Below are 22937 nucleotides of genomic sequence, written 5' to 3' on the forward strand. Positions count from 1 at the left end.
TAACATGCATTTATTATATTTGTGAGTGAAAAAGGACCTTACTAATTGTTGTTAAGCATAAAGATTTGTGTTACTAATGTACGAGTGTCAAGAAAAAGAAAGGCCAGGACACAGGATTTTCATAACTAAGAACCAGAACATATATTGTATATTTGCATAGGACTTTACAGTTTGCAAACCACCTTCACACAAATTCTGCTCTGATCCACACAACTATCCCCATGACATTAAAAGAAACAGGCTTGCGAGTATGATTTACTTGTCCAAGATGTCCACACTGCTACACATCTACACATCTACAAGATGCCCAAACTGCCACACACCTGCTACATCTTCAGGTCTGCTGGGAGTTCTTCTACCACACCACTAAGTCTCTTCAAAACTACTTTTCCTCAAAAACAACCCTTTCAGAGAAACAAAATTTATCCTTATTCATTTTTACAATTTTTCAATTTTATTTCATTCCTAGTATTGAAAGTTGCTATAGGTTTAGTATCATTAAACAGTGTTTTTATATGCTATGCATCATTGCCCCCTGTATGGCAAAGCGTGTGAGTATATGATGAGTTAAATAATCTTTGAGGGCTAATCTGGAAACTTTGCCACCACATGTACTATACTATTATTTCTATGGGACGTTCTGTACCAAGTACCATTCAACAGACCTAAAAGAGATTGTTTAAAACACATGAACGTGGCTAAAAATAATCACCAGACATTTCTTGGATTTCACTTCTCTTTTTCATGTCATTTAAACATATACAGGCACACAAAGCCTGTTTTCACTGAGCAGCACATATGGCATAAAAAGCTAAGTATTTCAGTATAACAGAAGAAATTTCATAAAACTCCCACATTATGATGGTGGATTACATAAAGAAGTGGGAAAGTCCCCTCTTTCCCCAAACTGTGCCAAGACATCTGACATGCTCTTATCTGCCAGGACTATACAGTTATTCAACTTAGTATCCATTTTTTAAGATAAATTAGCATAATATCATAATGATCCAAAAAAGTTCAAAAAAACTTCTTGCCAGAATAATTAACTTCCTGAGGTCCTCCAAAATATCTGTTCTGAGAAAAATGTCTCCCTGCCAAGGGATTTCAAATACTAAAAGCAGAGTGGCAGGTTTTCAGTTATAAATTTCAACAAATCACCAACCATACATAGCTGAAAGTTTTTTCAATGAGAATCAAGGTGTCAAATTTAAGTTTAAACCCTCTCCCCACCACCCCCAACAAAAGCCAGCTTCCAAAAAGGAACTAATCAAAGTATTGTTGCAACCATTACGTCTATTAAAAGAAATAGGTGACTAGAACATTAGGATAAGTTCAATTAACAAGTTCTTCTGATGCTTTTTATAGTACTTGGCTTATTAAAAATGGATTCATCCACAACTTTTCGGAAACATTTTTGTTGTGTAAATTCAGATGTGACTGTATTGAGCTTAAACCAAAGCAAACAAAACAACAAGAAGAAAAAAAAAAAAAAACCACCAGACTAAATCTAAATATTATTCTGGAAAAAATGCATCAGTTAGCTTTTACTCTACCTCAAAGAGCAGGTATGGTGAGGCCTGGTGGCTCGAGATCCTGCCATTTTCTCCTGTGCCCTCAACTCACGACAGTCCTTCCAGTAGAATATTTGAAAAGACAGACTAAGAATGATAGGGATCACAATAAAAGCAGCTTACATGCATGAGAAACTCTGAATTGCCTAATTTCAGTCCCAATGCGTCTCAGTCTTCAGATCCTCTATAATTTTTGATGAAGTACAACATAAACCTGTTTAAAGCTGTTTACAATCAAAAGGTACAAAGTGTGAGAACCAAATTCTCTTGGTTATTGAGATGAGTCTTAAAATAACCACGAGAGCTAATATTTAATTTGGTGTTCTTACCTTTATGTGAGAATTCTTAGTAAGACACAAAATGCCCTTATAAAACATAAGCTATAGAGGAAATATTAATATTTCAGCTATTTCTTCAGTATCATGATGGCTATTTTTCAGGTTTAGAAAACAAGTCATTTTTTGAAAAAGACAAATTATCATTACTTTAAATACTCTTCTCTATATATCTTTTTTGATGCATGTACTTAAAAATAGCCTTAGCTGAAGCCCAGAGAGCTACACAGGGCTGTACCAGCAATCCAGCCACATTCCAGTGAGTTCTTTTTAATCTGAAAAATGTTCAACATACACCTTGAATTCTTTTTTAGTGGTGCTGAACATTAGTTTTTCTGTGTTTTTCTCCCTGACCTATTTCTGTAAGCTTGTGCTTTCTTATTTTGAGTAACTTGAAAGTAGACACATGTTCATGATCTGTAAGCAAACTTAAAACAAATAACCCTACAGGCCCCAAACAGTATTAGCTCATATACTTGTATTTTTTTCTATTTTATATTCACTCCTTCCCTTAGGTTATAGTTCTGCAGGTATAAAGCATAGGTATAAAGGTGGGGTTGGGGGTATAGGGGGTTGGGGAGTGGTGTTGGCACTGGTGTGGGGCAAGGAGTTCTCCAGGATACAACATTCCAGATAATTTCTAAGTTCCCTTCCAAAGCCACATTTCTATTACTTGCTGGTTTCTCTGGTCTGCATTTGTCCCAGACAGGCGCTCCTACACAGCAGCAGTTCTCAATCTCAATTAGGGGATGGCTATTTTGCCTCCAGGGTACATTTGGCAATGCCTGGAGACATTTTTGTTGTCACAGCTGGGGATGGGGTGCACTACTGGCATCTAGTGGGCAGAGACCAAGGATGCTGCTGCTAACTAAACACACTACAATGCACAGGGCAGGCCACACAACAAAGAATCATCCAGGCCACAATATCAACAGTGCAGAGGTTGAGAAGTCCCACTGCAGAGTAACAAGCTTAGGAAACTAAATGATTCGGAAAACTGCAGAGGCCATTTCCTAAAATATTTGCTTTCATTCTCCTAAACAGGTAGCTGAAGAGACTTCAACTCCTACAAATGAAGCAGAAAGCAATGGCTTATTCACAGCCCCCTTTCTTCCCTTACCTCCCTCTTTCTCAGCCACACCTACTGCATGATCAATGTTGGGAGGCAAGATAAGTCAGCAACGATCCCTGACTTCCAGGTGCTACCATCTAGTGAAGGAGATGGAATGGTCTCCTTACCACCAGGTGGCAAGTGCTCACATACAGCAAGAAGCAATGGGGTCTGCAAGGCCACATGTTCTTTAAAAGGTCTGTTAGGTATAAAAACTGCATTTAATTAGCAGATACTACTAATGAGCTTTCATTGGCAAGTTTTAAAATAGATCAATTCAGCTAGAAAAGTTTAGTCACATTAAGAAAATGTGTTTTCAGGCCAGGTGCAGTGGCTCATGCCTGTAATCCCAGCACATTGGGAGGCTGAGGTGGGCACATCGCCTGAGCTCAGGCGATGTGGGCAACATGGTGGGCAACATGGTGAAACCCTGTCTCTAGTAAAATACAAAAAATCAGCCAGGCATGGTGGCAGGCGCCTGTAGTCCCAGCTACTCGAGAGGCTGAAGCATGAGAATCCTTTGAGCCCAAGGGGCGGAGGTTGCAGTGAGCCAGGATCACACCACAGCACTCCAGCTTGGGCTACAGAGTGAGACTCCAAGAGCATTCCTGGAGGAGCATTCTTGAAAAAGCATTCCAAGAATCACTGGGTTTACCAGCCTTACAAGTCATTCTGGATTCTTTTTGTAGCAAAGGTAAGTAAGGAAGGCCAGATGTCAAAGCAATAACTGCACAATGGGAACGACTTGCTTTCTAGAATACTTTGGGACATATCCATAGGAGCCATACAATTTTTCCTCTAAACCCAGACACTGGTGAAAGTAATTCTTCCAGGACAATGGTAAAACGTAGGACAAGTGTTCATGAGGGCCATGACTGTATGGCAGCACTTCAGAAGCAACTTTGGTTGGACAATGATGCCCATGTGAACCCTGTGATAGCCACAGATAGTAAACCTAACTGTGACTGCTACTTTTGTAGTCAACCAGAAGTCGGCTATTGTCAAAAGGAAAGAAATTTGACACTCAGTATAAAATACACACCGAACATACTCAAGCAAATGCCAAATCTAGCAAATCTGAACATACTGTGTTTATGAATCTAAAGTATAAGATTCCCACAATAGTGTGCACCAGATGGGATTTAGCCTTTTCTCTGCAGCACATGAAAAGCAAGAAAAATTGTTGAACAGGTTTTCCTTTCCTTTGACTAATATCCTGATTCCCCAATCGTCACAGGCACATTTCTGGTACTTGCAACCAATACAAACCCTCAGTGACAAGTCACCTGACTTGATGTGTTTAATGACATTCTGATCCATGGACACTTTTGTACTAAGCAAGAGAAGCAAACCCTCTTGAAAGTCATGCTGCCACCAAAATGTAAGGGTTCTTGGGCATCTGAGTGGAGTCAAGATGTCATACATATAATCTAGAAAATCCTATAAAATACAACACCCAACTCCTTGGAAAACAAGAAAATCTCCAGGAAGAATGAGGTCAATACTCCCCCTGTCTTCACTCCAACTCATAAATAAGAAGGCATCTGACACAAAACCCACTGTAGTCTTACATGGAGCTTGCAAATTAAAAACTAAACCAAAAACATATACCAATGCTTTGGACACATAACTAAGACTGAGTGAAAAAGAAAGGTCACTCCCTGCAAGGTTAGAGAGGTAAATATATATATATATTTATTTATTTATTTATTTATTTATTTATTTACAGAGAAAGAGAGAGACACGGTTTCACTCCCGTCACCCAGGCTGGAGTACAATGGTGCAATCTCGGCTCACTGCAACCTCCGCCTTCTCGGCACAAGCAATTCTTGTGCCTCAGCCTCCCAAGCAGCTGGGACTATAGGCGCATGCCACCATGGCCAGCTAATTTTTGTATTTTTTGTAGATTTGCATTTTTGCCACATTGCTCAGGCTGGTCTCAAACTCCTGAGCTCAAGTGATCTGCCCGCCTTGGCCTCCCAAATGCCGGGGTTACAGGCATGAGCCACCAATCCCAGCCTCTAGTAAGTTTTTTGTTAAGCCTAGTACCAGATGGAAATGCCATCATGAAATGAAGACTGTATCTTCCTTTTTCAAAATGTTTGGATAAAATGCAGAAATGTAAAATGGATGACATATTAAGGCTGTTCACAGTTATTTGAAATGTCATACTAAAACAGGATTAATTATTGAGCTGCTATAATCTGAAGGAAAGGTCTGGCGCTATTACTCTTTTTTAATTAAACAATTATATTAAACACCTAGATGAAGTTTGAGAATATGCTTGTTAATTCTGTAGATGACACCAAGTTAGATGAAAGACAATATTCCAAAGGATCTTAATGTAGAATATTGCATAGACAGCGATGAGATGACATTTTAATAGAGATGTTGGCTAATATATTTATGTATATAAATTGTATGAACGGAAGTGCTGGAGACCTGGCTTTACAGCTTAGCTCAACACTAAGAGTCAAGTAACACAGCTGTTTTTTTTTTTTTTTTTTTTAAGGAAATTCAATCCTCAGATGCATTAGTAAAATTAAATAACTAGATCAAGGGAAGAAATAGTCTAATAAGCATTACCCAAGTTGAAACCACATCTGGAAAGATGAGTTGAATTCTGGGAGCATCATTTTAAGAGGAAATTAATTATCTGGAGAAAGACCAGGACAGTTAAGAGTATAGAAATCATACCATGTGAGAAACTGCTGGCAAAACCAGAAAGGTTTGGCCTAGGGAACACTCTATGCAAATATGATGGCTTTCTTCAAGTGTTTACAAGGCTATCATGGGGATACCCCTGAACAAGTTTCCACTTGCCAGTGTCTCTCCAAAATGTAAACGCTATACACGAGGCTCAGCTTGACAATAAGAAAGCAAACATAACCTCCCTAACGTGGTCATTTGATTCAAACAGTCTAAGATGGATTTAGGCTTTTTGGCCACTGCATTACACCGTTGACTCAGAACGACTTCAGACCCAATTTAAGCCACAGTTTTCTCTTGTGACCACAGTTAACTGCTGTTAATCTCAGTAGTTATCACCTACAGAGATCATATTATGTATTCGCTCAATGTCTGTCTCTATCTACTACTATGTAATTTTCATGAAAGCAGAAGCTTTGTGTTGTTCACAACTGAATTCCCAGCACCAAGAACAAGTCCCGGCCCATAGCAAGCATTCAATAAATAGATGTTGAATAAATGAGTGCCTGTTAAACAAACACCAAAAATGTCATAAAGGGGTCAAAAGACAGAAGGCAAGAGAATAGCAAACGAAAGAACTAGCAAGTAACAGAAGGTACAGGAAGGCACATTTCAATGCAAGAATAACCTTCCTAATAATTACAGTTGTTCAACAACAGAACAAGATGCATTTTTTTTTTCTTTTTAAATTAGAGATGGGGTTTCACCATGTTGGCCAGGCTGGTCTTGAACTCCTGACCTCAAGTGATCCACCCCACCTGGGGCTCCGAAAGTGCTCAGATTACAGGCATTAGCCACCGTGCCCAGCCAAGATGTTTCATAATGTAAAACTATGTTCTCCATAATTGAATAAACTAGATGCTGAATGAACAGGAAGTCTGTATTTTTTGATGCTTCAACTGTAACCTCAAGTATTTTTGAAAGTCAATGATTCTTCATAAAAATTAGTTCTGTAAACAGCCCTCAGAAATAACACCACACATGTACAACCATCTGATCTTTGACAAACCTGACAAAAATAAGATATGGGGAAAGGATTCCCTATTTAATAAATGGAGCTGGGAAAAGTGGCTAGCCATATGTAGAAAGCTGAAACTGGATCCCTTCCTTACACCTTATACAAAAATTAATTCAAGATGGATTAAAGACTTAAATGTTAGACCTAAAACCATAAAAACCCTAGAAGAAAACCTAGCTAATAACATTCAGGACATAGGCATGGGCAAGGACTTCATGACTGAAACACCAAAAGCAATGGCAACAAAAGCCAAAATTGACAAATGAGATCTAATTAAACTAAAGAGCTTCTGCACAGCAAAAGAAACTACCATCAGAGTGAACAGGCAACCTAGAGAATAGGAGAAAATTTTTACAATCTACTCATCTGACAAAGGGCTAATATCCAGAATCTACAAAGAACTTAAACAAATTTACAAGAAAAAAATCAAACAACCCCATCAAAAAGTGAGTGAAGGATACGAACAGACACTTCTCAAAAGAAGACATTTATGCAGCCAACAGATGCATGAAAAAATGCTCATCATCACTGGCCATCAGAGAAATGCACATCAAAACCACAATGAGATACCATCTCATACCAGTTAGAATGGTGATCATTAAAAAGTCAGGCAACAACAGGTACTGGAGAGGCTGTAGAGAAACAGGAACACTTTTATACTGTTGGTGGGACTGTAAACTAGTTCAACCATTGTGAAAGACAGTGTGGCGATTCCTCAAGGATCTAGAACTAGAAATACCATTTGACCCAGCCATCCCATTACTGGGTATATACCCAAAGGATTATAAATCATGCTACCATAAAGACACACGCACACATATGTTTACTGCAGCACTATTCACAATAGCAAAGACTTGGAACCAACCCAAATGTCCATCAATGATAGACTGGATTAAGAAAATGTGGAACATATACACCATGGAATACTATGCAGCCATAAAAAAGGACGAGTTCATGTTCTTTGTAGGGGCATGGATGAAGCTGGAAACCACCATTCTGAGCTAGTTATCGCAAGGACAGAAAACCAAACACCACATGTTCTCACTCATAGGTGGGAATTGAACAATGAGAACACTTGGACACAGGATGGGGAATGTCACACACTGGGGCCTGTCGTGGGATGGGGGCTTGGGGGAGGGATAGCATTAGGAGATATACCTAATGTAAATGATGAGTTAATGGGTGCAGCACACCAACATGGCACATGTACACATATGTAACAAACCTGAACGTTGTGCACATGTACCCTAGAACTTAAAGTATAATAATTAAAAAAAATGAGTTCTGTAGTATCAATGAGGACAGCAGAGTTGTCCCATTCACTATAACATCTGCACTGGACTGTTTCAACTTAACTCCAATCTACTCCCCACCTATTTGTACTCTTTGAGCCTGAAGAGTCTGATCTGTCAAGGACTGCATCAATCCTTGTCCTCCACTGGTTAGGTTTGGTCAAAAGGGACAATGGCTGGAGATAGAGGAGCCCAGGGTCGGGGAACAGAACTGTTGGCTGTGTCCCCATATGTTCTCAGTGGACAGTCTCCCTTGACTGGAGACCTCAGCTCCTATAAGGCAGCCATTTGTACACAGCCAGTGGTTTGATAACATTTCCTCCACTTTCTTCTTCACGTACAGATACTAGCCCTTGCCCCATACCCTCTTACTTGCCCTTGCATATTCTTACTATTCCCTACATTTTTATTTTTTAAAGAAATGTTCCCCAAATTATCCAACTTGTGTATGCCATCTGCCTCCCACCAGGTCCCTGACCAATGCAACACCTAAGTGAGTGCTTATGCCATTTTTGTTTGACCACTTACAAGGACCAAGAGGGAGCACACTAGGTTTTGGAGAACTGTAATTGTTAGACATATCTCCTTTATATTCAGTCAACTCTGTAACTCTTACTCATTAATTTTAGTGCTGCTATGGAAATAACACTAGGCCTTTTGCTCGAAGCCAGTTTTCAAAACAGTTATGATGATGGGGAGACATGCAGTAGGCACAGGTCACAATGCATGAGTCTCAAGTCTCAGCGCAACTGCACAGGCAGCTTGACTTCCTGTGCATTCTGTAATAGCAGTTTCCTGGTTTAGTAAGCATGTTAGCTTCAAATCCAATCATTCCTTCAGAAGCAGGAACCAATGTCAGGTGATCACACAACAATATCAGATTTGGGGCACCAACAGCAGTTATGAGGAAATCATATATATATTGTGTTCCTTCTCCAAATATGAGTTTATAAAAGAGCAAACACCACAAAACTTCTTTTTTCATCTTCTATTATTGAGGCTGACCTTCTGTGGGAATTACTAGAGCAACAGGATATTTTCATCCTACATTGATTTTTATCTTATAAAAAGTATATCAAGTGTAAAAATATTGCCTTTTTTCACTATAGCCAGAGCGGTATAAAATGAATTAAAGCGCTTATAAGAGTTGGTATTTCTTGGCCAGTTGCGGTTGTTCACATCTGTAATCCCAGCACTTTGGGAGGCTGAGATGGGAGGATCACTTGAGGTCAGGAGTTCGAGACCAACCTGGCCAACATGGTGAAACCTCGTCTCTACTAAAAATACAAAAAAATGGCTCACACCTGTAATCCCAGCACTCTGGGAGGCCAAGATGGGTGGATCACCTGAGGTTAGGAGTTTGAGACCAGCCCGGCCAACATGGCAAAACCCCGTCTCTACTAAAAAATAAAACAATTAGCCAAGCATGGTGGTGTGCACCTGTAATCCCAGCTACTAGAGAGGCTGAGGCTGGAGAATCGCTTGAACCCAGAAGGTGGAGATTCCAGTGAGCAGAGATCACGCCACTGCACTCCAGCCTGGGCAACAGAGCAAGACTCCATCTCAAAAAACAAACAAACAAACAAATTAGCCAGATGTGGTGATGGGCATCTGTAATCCCAGTTAGTCGGGAGGCTGAGGCAGGAGAACTGCTTGAACCTGGGAGGCAGAGGTTGCAGTAAGCCAAGATTGTGCCATTGCACTCCAGCCTCTGTCTTAAAAAAAAAAAAAAAAAAAAGTTTGTATTTCTTTATATGGCCTGCTGTCACAGAAAGCACCAAGTATTTCTTTATACAGCCTTATATCGCAGCAAGCAAACAAAAGAGATGAGAAAAATACACATAAAATTGAATGAGTTTAGACAAAAGAAAATAAATATAGCTTTATAAGGATTATAAGCAAGAGGAAAATATCTGAAGAACCCTATAAAATACGAAGAAAAATCTCCGTAGGAATCTACTGCAAAGAACTACTTGTGTATTACAATTGAAATATTTTAAATTGCATATATTTATAGAAATTAGGCATATTTGTAGTAACTTGGAAGAGTGGAAATGAAGAAGATAATGAAAACTATAAAGCTTTTATAATTCCTACTCCGACAAGTTTTCAAACTGTTTAAATATCTAAGTTTTAGACAATCACCACCAGCGTCATCCACTCCAAATACAGCACAGTCTAAGAAAACTGGCAACTCTTATGAAGAAAACAGAAATTAAGTGATTCCCAAGAGTGTGGTACCAACACTGGGCTGCTGTCCTGCCTATGGCTCCCTTTCTCTGATCTTTAACCACATAAAATAATTATCATTAGAATAGAATAAATTATTTGCCAGGTAGATAGGAATGCTTATTTGTTTTTTTCCTCAAAAAACAGGACCTATCAATAATATCTTTTTTCCCTTTCAAAGACCTGTAGATGTGACTAAAAATACTAGTCCAGAATCAAAGTCCTTTCACCTTGCACCTGAGAAGAGTGCTCTGTGGACCGCTCCATGATTTGAACTTAAGGACCCTGGCTGAGCAGTGGTGGCTCACGCCTGGAATCCTAGCACTTTGGGAGGCTGAGGCAGATGGACTGACTGAGGTCAGGAGTTTGAGACCAGCCTGGGTGAAACCTCGTCTCTACTAAAATACAAAAAATTAATCAGGCATGGTGGTGGGCACCTGTAGTCCCAGCTACTTGGGAGGCTGAGGCATGAGAATTGTTTGAACCCAGGAGGCAGAGGTTACAGTGAGCCAAGACTGTGCCACCGTACTTCAGTCTGGGCAACACAGCAAGACTCTTTCTCAAAAAAGACCCTCACATGGTTTGCACTTCTATGTCTGACTTAAGGTTGATCCAAATAGGGCATCAAAAAACATGGAAGACATACCCTCAGCCTTTGCACTTACAGGAGAATTTATTACAGACTGTTTCATTAAGGTACTGGAACTTACACCTCTGTAAAGGAAAAAAAACAAAAAAAACAAACATTTACTGACCATATCCAAATATGGCATGTCCAATATAAAAGTCAAAAGTGATGGTTCTGGGGCTTTCCTGCAAAGAGGTACTTTATATACATTTTCCTCATTTGACCAACGTATATTCTCACTCTCTCCCTTTTAAACTTAGGACTTCTAAGTATATGGTACAAATAAATATCAAATTTCCTTTCCAGGGACATTGAAAATGCCCCCAGTCCTACTACCAGATATTGGGTCCATTTCAATAAGCATTTATTGAGTTCCAACTATGTGCGCAACATTAGGTCACTGTACCAACGGTGGGAAGACAGGTTTTCTCCCAAAATGTAGTTACCCTCCTTAATTCCTGAGACAAAGTTTTGTAGCTTCCCAATTAGAAATAATAACTACCAATTACCCTACGTTACAGCCTTTGCAAGGCTATTTCTGACACCAACAGAAATGTCCCTGTCTCATGGTTAGAATCTGAAATGAGAGACAATTATACAAATTACAAAAAGCACAAGCTAAAACTGTGGCCTGGACAAAATACTGTGAGAATACAGTAAACACTGTTATTCAACGAATCAAGGGAAAAAATCTTGGGAAAAAAGTACCATTTGAGATTGTCCTTAAAGAAGGAATGGCACCCGGTCGGGCGCGGTGGCTCAGGCTTATAATCCCAGCACTTTGGGAGGCCGAGGTGGGCGGATCACGAGGTCAGGAGATCAAGACCATCCTGGCGAACACAGTGAAACCCCATCTCTACTCAACAAAATACAAAAAATTAGCCGGGCATGGTGGCGGGCGCCTGTGGTCCCAGCTATTCGGGAGGCTGAAGCAGGAGAATGGTGTGAACCCAGGAGGCGGAGCTTGCAGTGAGCCGAGATCGTGCCACCGCACTCCAGCCTGGGGACACAGCGAGACTCCGTTTCAAAAAAAAAAAAAGAAGGAATGGCACCCAACCACAAAAGGCATGAGACGTGGACAGAGACAGGTAAGAGAAACGAGCCTGGGAAATTAAGGAGGGCCTTGAGGACCATGCGATTTTCAATTCAAAAATTAGTGTAATCCAGGCAGGCCGGTGCCTCACACCTGTAATCCCAGCACTTTGGGAGGCTGAGGCAGGTGAATGGCTCGAGCCCAGGAGTTCAAGACTATCCCGGACAACATGGCGAAATCCCGTCTCTACAAAAAACACACCCACAAAAAAATTAGCTGAGCATGGTGGTGCATGCCTATAGTCCTAGCTACTTGGGAGGCTGAGGTGGGAGGATGGCTTAAGCCTGGGAAGCAGACGTTGCAATGAGCCGAGATCATGCCACTGCATGCTAGCCTGGACGATAGAGCCAGACCATGTCTCAAAATAATAATAATAATAATTAGTGTAGTCCATTTTGGATAACGTGTGATATATCCATATAATGAGTTACTATTCAGCAATAACAAGGAATGAATGTGCCTGCATGTGTGTGTATGTATATGAGGTGATAGTGAGGGAATAACACATACCTATCACATAAACTTTGAAAATCATAGAAACGCATTTAGAAAAAAACACAAAAATATTTGCAATCCCAACACCCATATATATTATCCTTATGGAATACTTAAACTTTTAAATAAGTCAAGTCTCTGTCATTCTATTTTTACGTCAATTTCATAATGTATGTGGCTCTACTCTTTTTATAATAAAAAGCTAGAATTAAATGGTTTGTTCCTGGGTTTTTCATTTTTATAAATAATAAATTTAGAATTACTTAAAAGTATAATGGTGGGGTTACTGCTCTTAATTGTTATTAATGTAAATATGCTTTCTCTATTATTACCTAAAAATAAATTTGATAATAGAACCACATACAACAGGGAAAATATGCAAATGAATAGAGCATAAAAATCACAGAATTACTGAATTTCAGAGCTGGAAGTGACCTTGTGGACTATGAGTCCAATTTCGATTTAAACGGAAATCTGACTATGACCTCACCAGGATAGGGTCCCTATTTTATTTATATATGATTCCTCTGTACAACGCCCTACATGCGCCAGGCACTCTATAAATACATTTGAAATAAACTACCAACGTTTGTTGGACGAATGAAATTCATTTTAATGTAATGATTTATAATCTCAGAAGGAAAGACTTCTGGCTATGGTCTTTCTCCAAAGAAATGGCTTATTGTTCATTTATATACTAGTAATGAATAAAAGCCTGACAGGAGAACACGTAATGGTAGACCCCAACTAATGGAAAAGTTTTAATCCAAAAGTTTGCATGTAAGTAGATTCATTTGAACTCAATGCATTTTCCCATAAAAACAATATTGTATGTTACAGGTACTATGTCCAGCCAAGAAAGCTCCCTTAAGTATACAGTATAGTTCCAACAGATACTAACCACCATGCAGAAAAATGCTCTATGGGAAAATGTGTTCAGCACCCACTGTGGGAACCATCTTCTTGCTGCTCGCCAGGAGGCAGGCCCCTTCAAGATCAGAGACTGGGGGATACACAGGTGAAAAATCACAACTGGGTAAAGTTGTCAAGAGGGGTATAGAGAAAAACAGTGTACTCCCCCAATTCCCCCTTCATGCCTCACTCATTCACCAAGCAAGCATATCTTGGTGTCTTCTATATGTCAGGTCCTGTACTAGACATTGATGGGGCACATCAGAGACCAACGTTGATATGGCTTTTATCCTTCTGGATCTTATAGTCTAATAGGGAAGAAAGATACTGAAGAATGAGAAAAGAGAATGGGGATGAGGGTAATTGGCGAGGGAGTAGGGGTATGATGAACAGAAAAGAATGTTAGTAATGTTAGGTATCATTTCCCCCTGCTTCTTCCTCTACCTGCATCTGCTTCACCATTGGGGTAGAGAGGATGAGGAACAATTAACTAAAAAGGAGATGCAGGGAGAGCTTTAATTTTTGTCTCCCCTGCTTCCACTCCTTTTCACAGATCTTGATGCCAACTAGTGCATGGCAGAGTTGACTGGCATTGATGTGGGATGCAGGGAGTGAACAAGCAAACACTGGGGCTGTAGCAGTGAAGAGAAAAGAATGAAAGGAAGGAAATTCCCATCCCCCAGAACAAAGGAGAAACATGCTGTTGTGATAAGCATGCACAAGACAAGGCTGCACCTATGTCAGGAAAAAGCCATTCTGTTGAAGGCCCATCCAAGACAGACTCTACTCTGGACACCTAGCCTCACAAACACTGTCTGTTTCAACACATATCCCGTCTTCCCCACAATTTTAAGTAAACTACTCAGGTATACTCTCATTCTTACTTGCAACTAAATTTGTATGTCTATGCCTGTGTACTCTAGAAGTTCTCTAAAGAGGGAGGAATTAAATATCGAACCGCAAATAAGCTAAACTGTAATCACTCATCCTTTCTTAAGTTTAATTACCATGATGCTTCAAGGTGACATTAGGCTCTTTTGATTTGCAAAAAGACAAACAAATAGCATAAATGGTCAGGAGAATTCACAAGCCCATGCATGTAGGAAGGAGAGTGGCAGATTAGCATCAATGTGGGCAGATACAAAATAAAGACTGAGAGGGAATCAATCTAAGTCATTCTTTTTTTTTGTTTGGAGACAAAGTTTCCCTCTTGTAGCCCAGGTTGGAGTGCAATAGCATGGTCTCGGCTCACCACAACCTCTGCTTCCTCGGTTCAAGCGATTCTCCTGCCTCAGCCTCCCAAGTAGCTGGGATTACAGGCGCCTGCCGCCATGTCCAGCTAATTTTTGTATTTTTAGTAGAGATGGGGTTTCACCATGTTGACTACACCAGTCTTGAACTCCTGATTTCAGGTAGTCTGCCTACCTCAGCCTCCCAAAGTGCTGGGATTCCAGGCCTGAGCCACCATGGCCAGCACGAATTTAAGTCATTCTCAAGGGATGATGGCCTCTAACGCAACAGATGTGACTCTAGGGTGGGATGTGGGGAACATCCTAGTCCATCTAGGCTGCTCACTGCCTGGGTGAGGCCCCAAAGACCACCAGAGCCAAGGCAGCATTAAAAAACAAGAAACTAAAAATTCAAGCACAAAGTTGCATGTGTCCACTGAGTATCTGAACGTAAACTAGTGCAGGGGTTCTATCACTGCACCTCATGGCACTCTTACAGAGAAGGTAAAGATTCTGCAAATTTGATTTCAAACTACAAAGGCGAGCATAACTTCCCACTTGGCCATCCACTCCAATGGCCTATTTTACACCTTATCCTATTTTGGTTCCTGGCTCCCAACCACACTTTCCTTCTTCAGCTATGCTCTTGGGCTCCCTAACAGGTTCCTGTTCAGGTTTTCCTTCTACCAGGTAAAAACCACTCTGTCTCTTTCTAACCCACCTCCAGCTCATGTTTTGTTAGGTCCTACAGCACTGCTTCTCTTACTCTGCAAGTTCCTCCCAGGACCACCTCACCATTGCCCACAGCACCCAGGAGCTCGTAAGGTCTTATGACTCCTGAGTCTGTAGCTCTGGTCCCAGTCACTCTCCTGAACCTAGCAGGATCTCACAACTCATGATAAATGATAAGTAGTGGATTATTAAGGCAAACAATTCAGGACTCTCAAAAATTTCTAGTTTAAATCAAGGAGGTTATCTGTGCTTTTCACAAAATTTCTATGAGGAGAAATGCTGGTATGATAGCAAGAAGAGAGGTGTTGAAACAGATACATGTGGGTTTGAATTTCAGCACTGCCATATGTGCTGTGTGATTTTGGGAAGTTACTCTGAGCATCAGTTCCTTTACCTTACAAAATGGGGACAATGTCTACTTTTCAAGGCTGTTGTATGAATCAGAGATAACATTATAAAACAAAGAACTATCAAGCACACAGCAACTGTTCAACAGAGTATTATGCCTATGTGTCAGAGGCATTTGAACCAGAGTGACTCCATCTTGAATGGGGCTGGGTAAAATAAGGCTGAGACTTACTGAGTTGCCTTGCCAGGAGGTTAGACATTCTTAGTCACAGGATGAGATAGGAGGTGAGCACAATATACAGGTCACAACGACCTTGCTGACAAAACAGGAGTCAGTAGAAAAGGCCAGCCAAAACCCACCAAAACCAAGATGGTTACGAAAGTGAGCTCTGGTCATCCTCACTGCTCATTATACACTAATTATAATGCATTTGCATACTAAGAGACACTCCCATCAGCGCCATGACAGTTTACAAACGCCATGGCAACATCAGGAGTTACCCCATAGAATCTAAAAGGGGGAGAAATTGCCCCTTTTCTGGGAATTGCCCATCCCTCAGTTCTGGGAATTGCCCATTCCTTTCCTGGAAAACTCATGAATAATCCACCCCTTGTTTAGCATATAATAAGCATAAAAATAGCCAACCAGCAGCCCTCGGGGCTGCTCTGTCTATGGAGTAGCCATTCTTTATTCCTTTACTTTCTTAATAAACTTGCTTTTCTCTCCACAGATTTGTCTCAAATTCTTTCTTACAGGATATCTAAGAGCCCCTCTCTTGGGGTCTGGCTCAGGACCCCTTTCTGGTAACATATGGATGCTGCTATTACGAAAATACCGAGAAACTATGGGTTCTGTTACAACATTTTTCTCATAACTATTATTAGCATTTTAAGTACTATAGGAAGGTAGCTGTTTTCCTTATTTTTCTATCCTTCCCCCTCCAACTCCAGTATGCCATGTATAGTGGACTTACGTGATTCTTTTCAGGTACCCAGCATCTGAACTTTCCTTCCTATGTTTGGAAAATCATTAACAACACTACAGGCCAGGCGTGGTGGCTCACACCTGTAATCCCAGCACCTTGGGAGGCCAAGGTGGGAGGACTGCTTGAGCCTAGGAGTTCAAGACTAGCCTGAGCAACATAACAAGACCATGTTTCTTAAAAAACAAACAACCAACCAACAACAAAAAACACACAGACACACACAACACTTCAAAAGCTGAAAACCCCAAGTCACTGCTTTTTCAACCACCCCTGCAACCAGAGTGCAGTCACATTACCAGGTACACTGGCTCCACCAAATAATCCATCCCACATTTAGAATCTCAAGCAGTTACAAATAGTAAGAACCGTACAGAAACCGGGGCCAGAGGCGGGGGCAGTGATGCAGTTCCCAAAGGCAGCGGGGGTGGCATTTGGGGTCTCATGTGACTGGTGCTGGTGGTGCAAGATGCAGGGCCTATGATCATGTGCCAGAAAGCAGTGGCAATATATTCCCTAGATCAGTTCAGCATCATTGATCCTAGCTGATAAGCTGCCAAGGTGGGTTCTCAGCTTTCCCAGAGAAACTGTGCTACCTAATATCCTTAATAAACTCCTTTTATGATTAAATTAGTCAGAGATGTCTATTGCTTGCAACTGAGAATCCTGACTGATATGCCAAGTCAGGTAACATTTCATTGCCTTTGGTCAAAGGCCACTGTAAGATTTGCAGAGCAAACAAGTACAATGAGATCTCCCTAGTAAGTCAGGGTGTCAGAGTGAGCTGCTGAGCAAGATGTTACTAGCATTTCTGAAATACATTTCTTAAAAGGAAGGACAAGATGAATACATCAGCATGCTATTTTAATAGTAATCTAAAATATGATTTATTTTTACCTATCAGATTGAAAGATGCAATACAACACTGGCTACACCCTAAATTGCATCCACAGTTACTTTCTGGCATGTCTGAAGGCTGTGTATTGCAAAAGAAGTCCCTCCAAAAAAAACTCCTTCCCAAAAATTTGAATTTTTTAGCTCCCCGCTTAACTATTCTGACAGAAACAGTGATGCCATTCCATCAGGTTGGCTCAGTTAGTAGCAGCACTTTATGTTAGCTTGATATCAAAAATATGCCTCGATGGGGAAAGGATGAGGTAGAAATTGAAAAATGTAAGTTTTGAAACTGGAAATAAGCACTCACAGTTTATGTTTAATTAGAATTGATATTTCTCCTACAATAATCTAACTTCAGTTACCTTGGACAATGCATTTGATTTCCCCTAGTCAGTAAAACTAAATTGTATAGAAGTTCACCTTAAATTTTCCTTTTGGCTTATTACCAATAACTTTTACCCCGTACTTGAAAAAATATTTTCAGTGAGACCAAAATTGCTGCAGAAGTCACATGAAAAACAAAACTTTGGCACATGAAAAAAATTTTCATTAACAACAAGCATCAAGATTCTGAGAAAAATCAACCCACGAGACAACTTTTTTTAGCATGATGGCAAGAATTTTGGGAAAAGGGAACTTACAGGAAAAAGAGTTTGTTTTGCCAATTATTCATTCACCTTTTTTTTCTTCTATTTTTGTAGTGTTCAAGTAGGATTCCTTATCCCAAACCTAATTTTATTTTCCATTTTGTCCTTTAAAGATCTCAATCTTCTGATTATAAAATCTAACAGTTAACCACTGAAAAGGCAGTAATTCCATGAATGCAGGTTTTTTAACCTTTAGTTCAAAAAACAAAACTTAGAATGGAAACAAAATATTTTTTATCTCAAATAATAAAAGCAAATTTAAAATAGGAAAAGAATGTAAGAAACAAAATCAGAATCAGGAGAATGTAAACTGAAAAATTTCCCAGTTCCTGAATTCTGACTTTTTAAAATTGATGTGCTATATATGGGATTATTCTCCCCCTCATTATTTCAGAGTAGGACGCAGAGTGGTGAATCTACTTATACAAAAGAAATTTCTGTCTTCAAGCCAGGATTCATATAAAGTTAGATCATTTGCACAAGGCCATATAGTTTTATGCAACATTCAACAAAGAGCCATTTCCTCTTCTACTCTGTAAAATCATTATAAACCAAAGACTAAAAAATCAAGCAGGCTGCAACTTGCCCAACCTACAGAAATGAGAATCTCTTTTTGGGTATTTTGAACTAAGAGTGACTCATGGAAAAAGGCAGGTTGCTGTTAAATTGAGATCTTCAAAGTTAGGGTTCCCCAGCATCTTTGAACCAAGGAACCCTGAAATTGGAGCAAATGAGAGTGAGAGTCTGCACAGTATAACATGATAGGGAGAAATCATCACCATCACTTTAGGAGTTAACAAACACCCTTTGGCACTGGGAACCCCAAAAAATCTCAGCGAGACCAAGTAGGGAAGGACGAAGCATTCTAAGAAAGACTTCGACATCTACCATTAGATTCCAATCTTTGGCTGGCCTGATTATAAATGAATATGAAAAGGACATACTCAACAATGACCAGGGCACACAGCCTTACAGAGAGCTTACAGCACTCACACAGTGGATAAGGCACAACTTTTCACAATGTTAAACACTGAAGAGCAGTGGATGTTTCGGGAAACCCAATAATCCTACAACTGGACACAGTATGATGCAGCCATTAGAAATGGTCATCACAAAGCACATGGAAATGTTCTCTCATTATACACCAAGGGAGGAGGAGAACAGGACTCGTCTAGCCTTTAATGTTTTCATACCGGGTAAAGACAGAAAAAAATGCTTCCATGGGTTTTTTGTTGATTTGTTCCGCCTATATACAAAACTCATTAATGGAAATAGTTAATAATCTACTTTTAGTATCAAACATTTTCAGTATCAGATCCGGCATGCTGCATGTCATCTGGATGAGGGGGTCATCATCTGACCAGACTTTACTATAGTTTCACATTTATTTCCTGTTACTCAGAGAAAACGGAAATGGCCCCAAAGGAGGCCAACCCTGGGGCACCTGACAGCTGGGGTTCTTTACGACATCACTCCTTAAGTACTGTTTAACTTCTCATACCATTTAAAATGTTATCACACATTTACTTAGCTCTGCAGTTTATAACCAACCTACCAAACGGGACAAGCCAGTCTGGATTATACAATATGTAAATAAGCCAGGGAGCTAAGGAGCAAGCTGAGAGTAGGACAAGTTGGAACAGGGATACGAGTTAAACCTTACTACACCTGAAGGCAGCCTCTTCATTCACTTTCTCCTCATAGTGCTTTATAACTAAAACATGGAGAATACAAAAACCAATTCAAAAAATTCTACATATCCCCGCAAATACCAATTAGTAAAGCACCAAAATTAATTAAAGGAAACATACAAGTCAGTACTTAAATTTCATTTAGCTTTTTTAATCTGATGAACCTACTGAATACTCATACTTGGGCCTGAAAATATTAATGCATTCTAGAGAGATTATCAGTAATTTGTATCTTCTTCCCACACACACATGCTATCAGCTTAAATGTAGGCCCAGTGGCAGAACTGAAGTTTCACTAATGTTGTTTTAGGACTTGAATAAATTGTTTTAGTTTCATGTATGTACTTGTTTGAAAAACAGATTTCGTATTCACCACCTTCAGAGATGTTGAATGCATATCGTGAAACTGGTAACAAACACTGCATGAGTATTCCTATTGTGTCAAATACAACAAACCGACACAAGAGAGAAGCTTCACAAATGACATATTTAACATTTTATAATAAAAAAGAAAAATACTGAAACGACATTCAAAGGTATTCATCAACTCACATTGCTTCATGAAGATTACAATTGCCTATAAATTTGTCTTTTAAATAGGCTGTAACAAATCAACTGGAAAAAAAGCTATGAAATTTAAAATTGTGTCTGTACAATTAATTATGAGTAGATGGTGATCGTGTAATGTAAGAATCACTGACAAAATTACGAGTAAATCATTTAAGTTCAACAAAAGAGAGCTGAAATTTAGTAACTTCAATCTAAAAACTTTAAAGGATACACACGCATGTACACACAATCGACGTATAAAATATATACTCATTAAAATGTCTGTTGAAAATTTAGGGCTTGATTTAATGCACTGGAGTTCTTTCCCAGGTTCTTAGTTTTTACAAGTGTTTTTTAAAAAATAGCAATTTACATAATAGACACATTTCTCAGCATAGTTGCATCCTCTTTCCCTTCCACTAAAGGAGAGATTTACAAAACATGTATAAAAAAAGGAATGCTCAAATTTATTCTTCCCTGTTTCTGATAATTCATATGTGTGTGTGTGTGTATATATATGTATATATATATGATTTCAAAGTAAGTCTTAAGAATCATCTCTAAAGAGATAAAGAAAAGGAAAAAGTCCTCAGGTAGAAGGAATCATTTCCTGGAAATGCTACCAAATACACCCTTAAGGAGGGGTAAGAGTTGGCATCATGAGACTGTATCTTTCCATTCCAAAGGGTAAGTACAAGACAGGTTGCAAACTGGCCCAAACTATGGAAACTACCACCCTGTGGTAAGCACCCACAGCTTCCGCAGATTCCAGATTCAAAACGCCACCTCATCACACAGTCATCCCTACCCACCCTTCACCACAACAGGTAAACAGGAAAAAAATAATCAAGGTGAATATTTTCAAAGAGTTCCCTGGTGATTTTGATACTCCCCTCACTTGTCCCCCAGAATGAAAACTAGAGAGCTAAGTATATGCTGCCTCATGTTCTCACTCCTAAAACCCTGTATATTAAAATATCTGAGAACCCCTGGTTCCAATGGACTCCTCCCTTGCCCAGTTTTAGAGCCCAAGGTTGTGGTTTCAGCCAGACAGGTGTCAAAGTCAAAAAAAGTATTTCTGAACAGATACAGATGTCAGGCCACAAAACTGGAGGCTTGTAAAAACAATTTCTATACTATATAGAGTTGACCCAGGCTGGCATCTTTATGATCTGAGCATCCACTAGGTAGGAGTTTACAGGCACCCTAGTTTATCCCATCTGTCCTGTTCCAACCACTGGCATTCACACAGTAAGTTTGCAGAAGAGGTTCTCCAGATAGACTCACAGAAAGAGCTTCAGGACTAAATTCTGCAAAGACAAAAAACAGGCTGAGTAGAAACTCAAACCCACTCAGGATAGATTACCTAAAGGTATTTCTGAGACACGTCTTATGGTACCTCTTTTAAAGATATATAAAAGGGTGGTAGAAAGTCCAAAATTTCTGCAGAATTAAAAAAAAAAAAAAAAGGGTGTTCTTTTGAGAGGGTATGGAAAGTATTCTAAATAGAATCTTCTAAAATCTTTCCTCTCAAGAAGAAAAAGTAGAAAGTTTACAGGCTCAAATCTCTACACTCTGCTCAGAAACTCCCAATTCGTTCGGAAGGCCTTCAGATGGCCTAGCTTAGCTGGCAAATATTCAAATACAGTTATTCAAAATATGTTAATGAGGCTAACGTGGTGTTTGCATCACGTAACCCAAGCCTCTCTTTCTTTGTGTGAACTGAACCTGTGCAGGTTAAAAAACAGGCGTGCCAAACACTTGCTAACTGAGATTACTGACTGTTGGCTGAGCAACTGCCAATTTAAAATAAGCATTTAGGGAGAAGGGCTTTGCTCAAATGCATACTGTATTTAAAAATGGATACAGAGTTTCATTTTGATATTCAAGTCAGTCCCACTCCCATATTCCTCTATGGGCATGAAAGCAAGTATTAACCATTTACATTCTTTAAGCACCATGTTCAAAGTATCCTAAAGATTCCAATGTACTTTAAAGTACTTTTTTAAAAATAATTTTCCAGTGAAATGTTTTTCATTCCACGAATGAAGAAATGGAAATAGCATTTATGCATTGTATAGATAGGGATAACTGGAATCAAAAGTAAAACTGTTATTTTATCTGAGTTAATATACCTATTCAACATCATCTTCAGCACAATATCAAGTATTTCTCTTGTGGGTAAAATAAAATCACAAAGTAATTAACTGCTCGTCTTTGGTTTGCACATATTTTCAAAATCTGAATGTTTCCCCCACAAGATCAGACTATCTTAACATTTTCATTCATCGTTCTCCCAGCCTCTCCCCCACCCCCCGGCCCCGACCCAAAAAAAGGCATTGGCTTGTTTCTTCATCCACACAGACATTCCATACATAGCCTGAATTTCAGAAGTTAGGCCATGCAGCTTCATGTTCAGCAGAACAGAAAGCACTGGTTCCAAAAAAAATCGCAACACCTCGCAGTCC

At 39.6% G+C, this 22937-nt stretch overlaps 1 protein-coding gene across 4 annotated transcripts in view; it reads right to left on the reverse strand.

Annotated features, from left to right (window-relative positions):
* GAB1 (GRB2 associated binding protein 1) overlaps positions 1-22937 on the reverse strand; it is a 129981-nt gene that overhangs the window by 88087 nt on the left and 18957 nt on the right. The window contains exon 1 of one of the 4 annotated variants that reach the window (XM_050791088.1): positions 1-4673. This exon is cut by the window's left edge and continues 23982 nt beyond it. The exons of the other annotated variants lie outside the window; for them this stretch is intronic. The gene's annotated coding sequence lies outside the window, so the exon portion shown is untranslated. Of the gene's footprint in view, positions 4674-22937 lie in introns of those variants that run through there. 4 annotated transcript variants of the gene reach the window in all.

This window comes from Macaca thibetana, chromosome 5 (genome assembly GCF_024542745.1).
Source record: "Macaca thibetana thibetana isolate TM-01 chromosome 5, ASM2454274v1, whole genome shotgun sequence".
NCBI lineage: Eukaryota > Metazoa > Chordata > Mammalia > Primates > Cercopithecidae > Macaca > Macaca thibetana.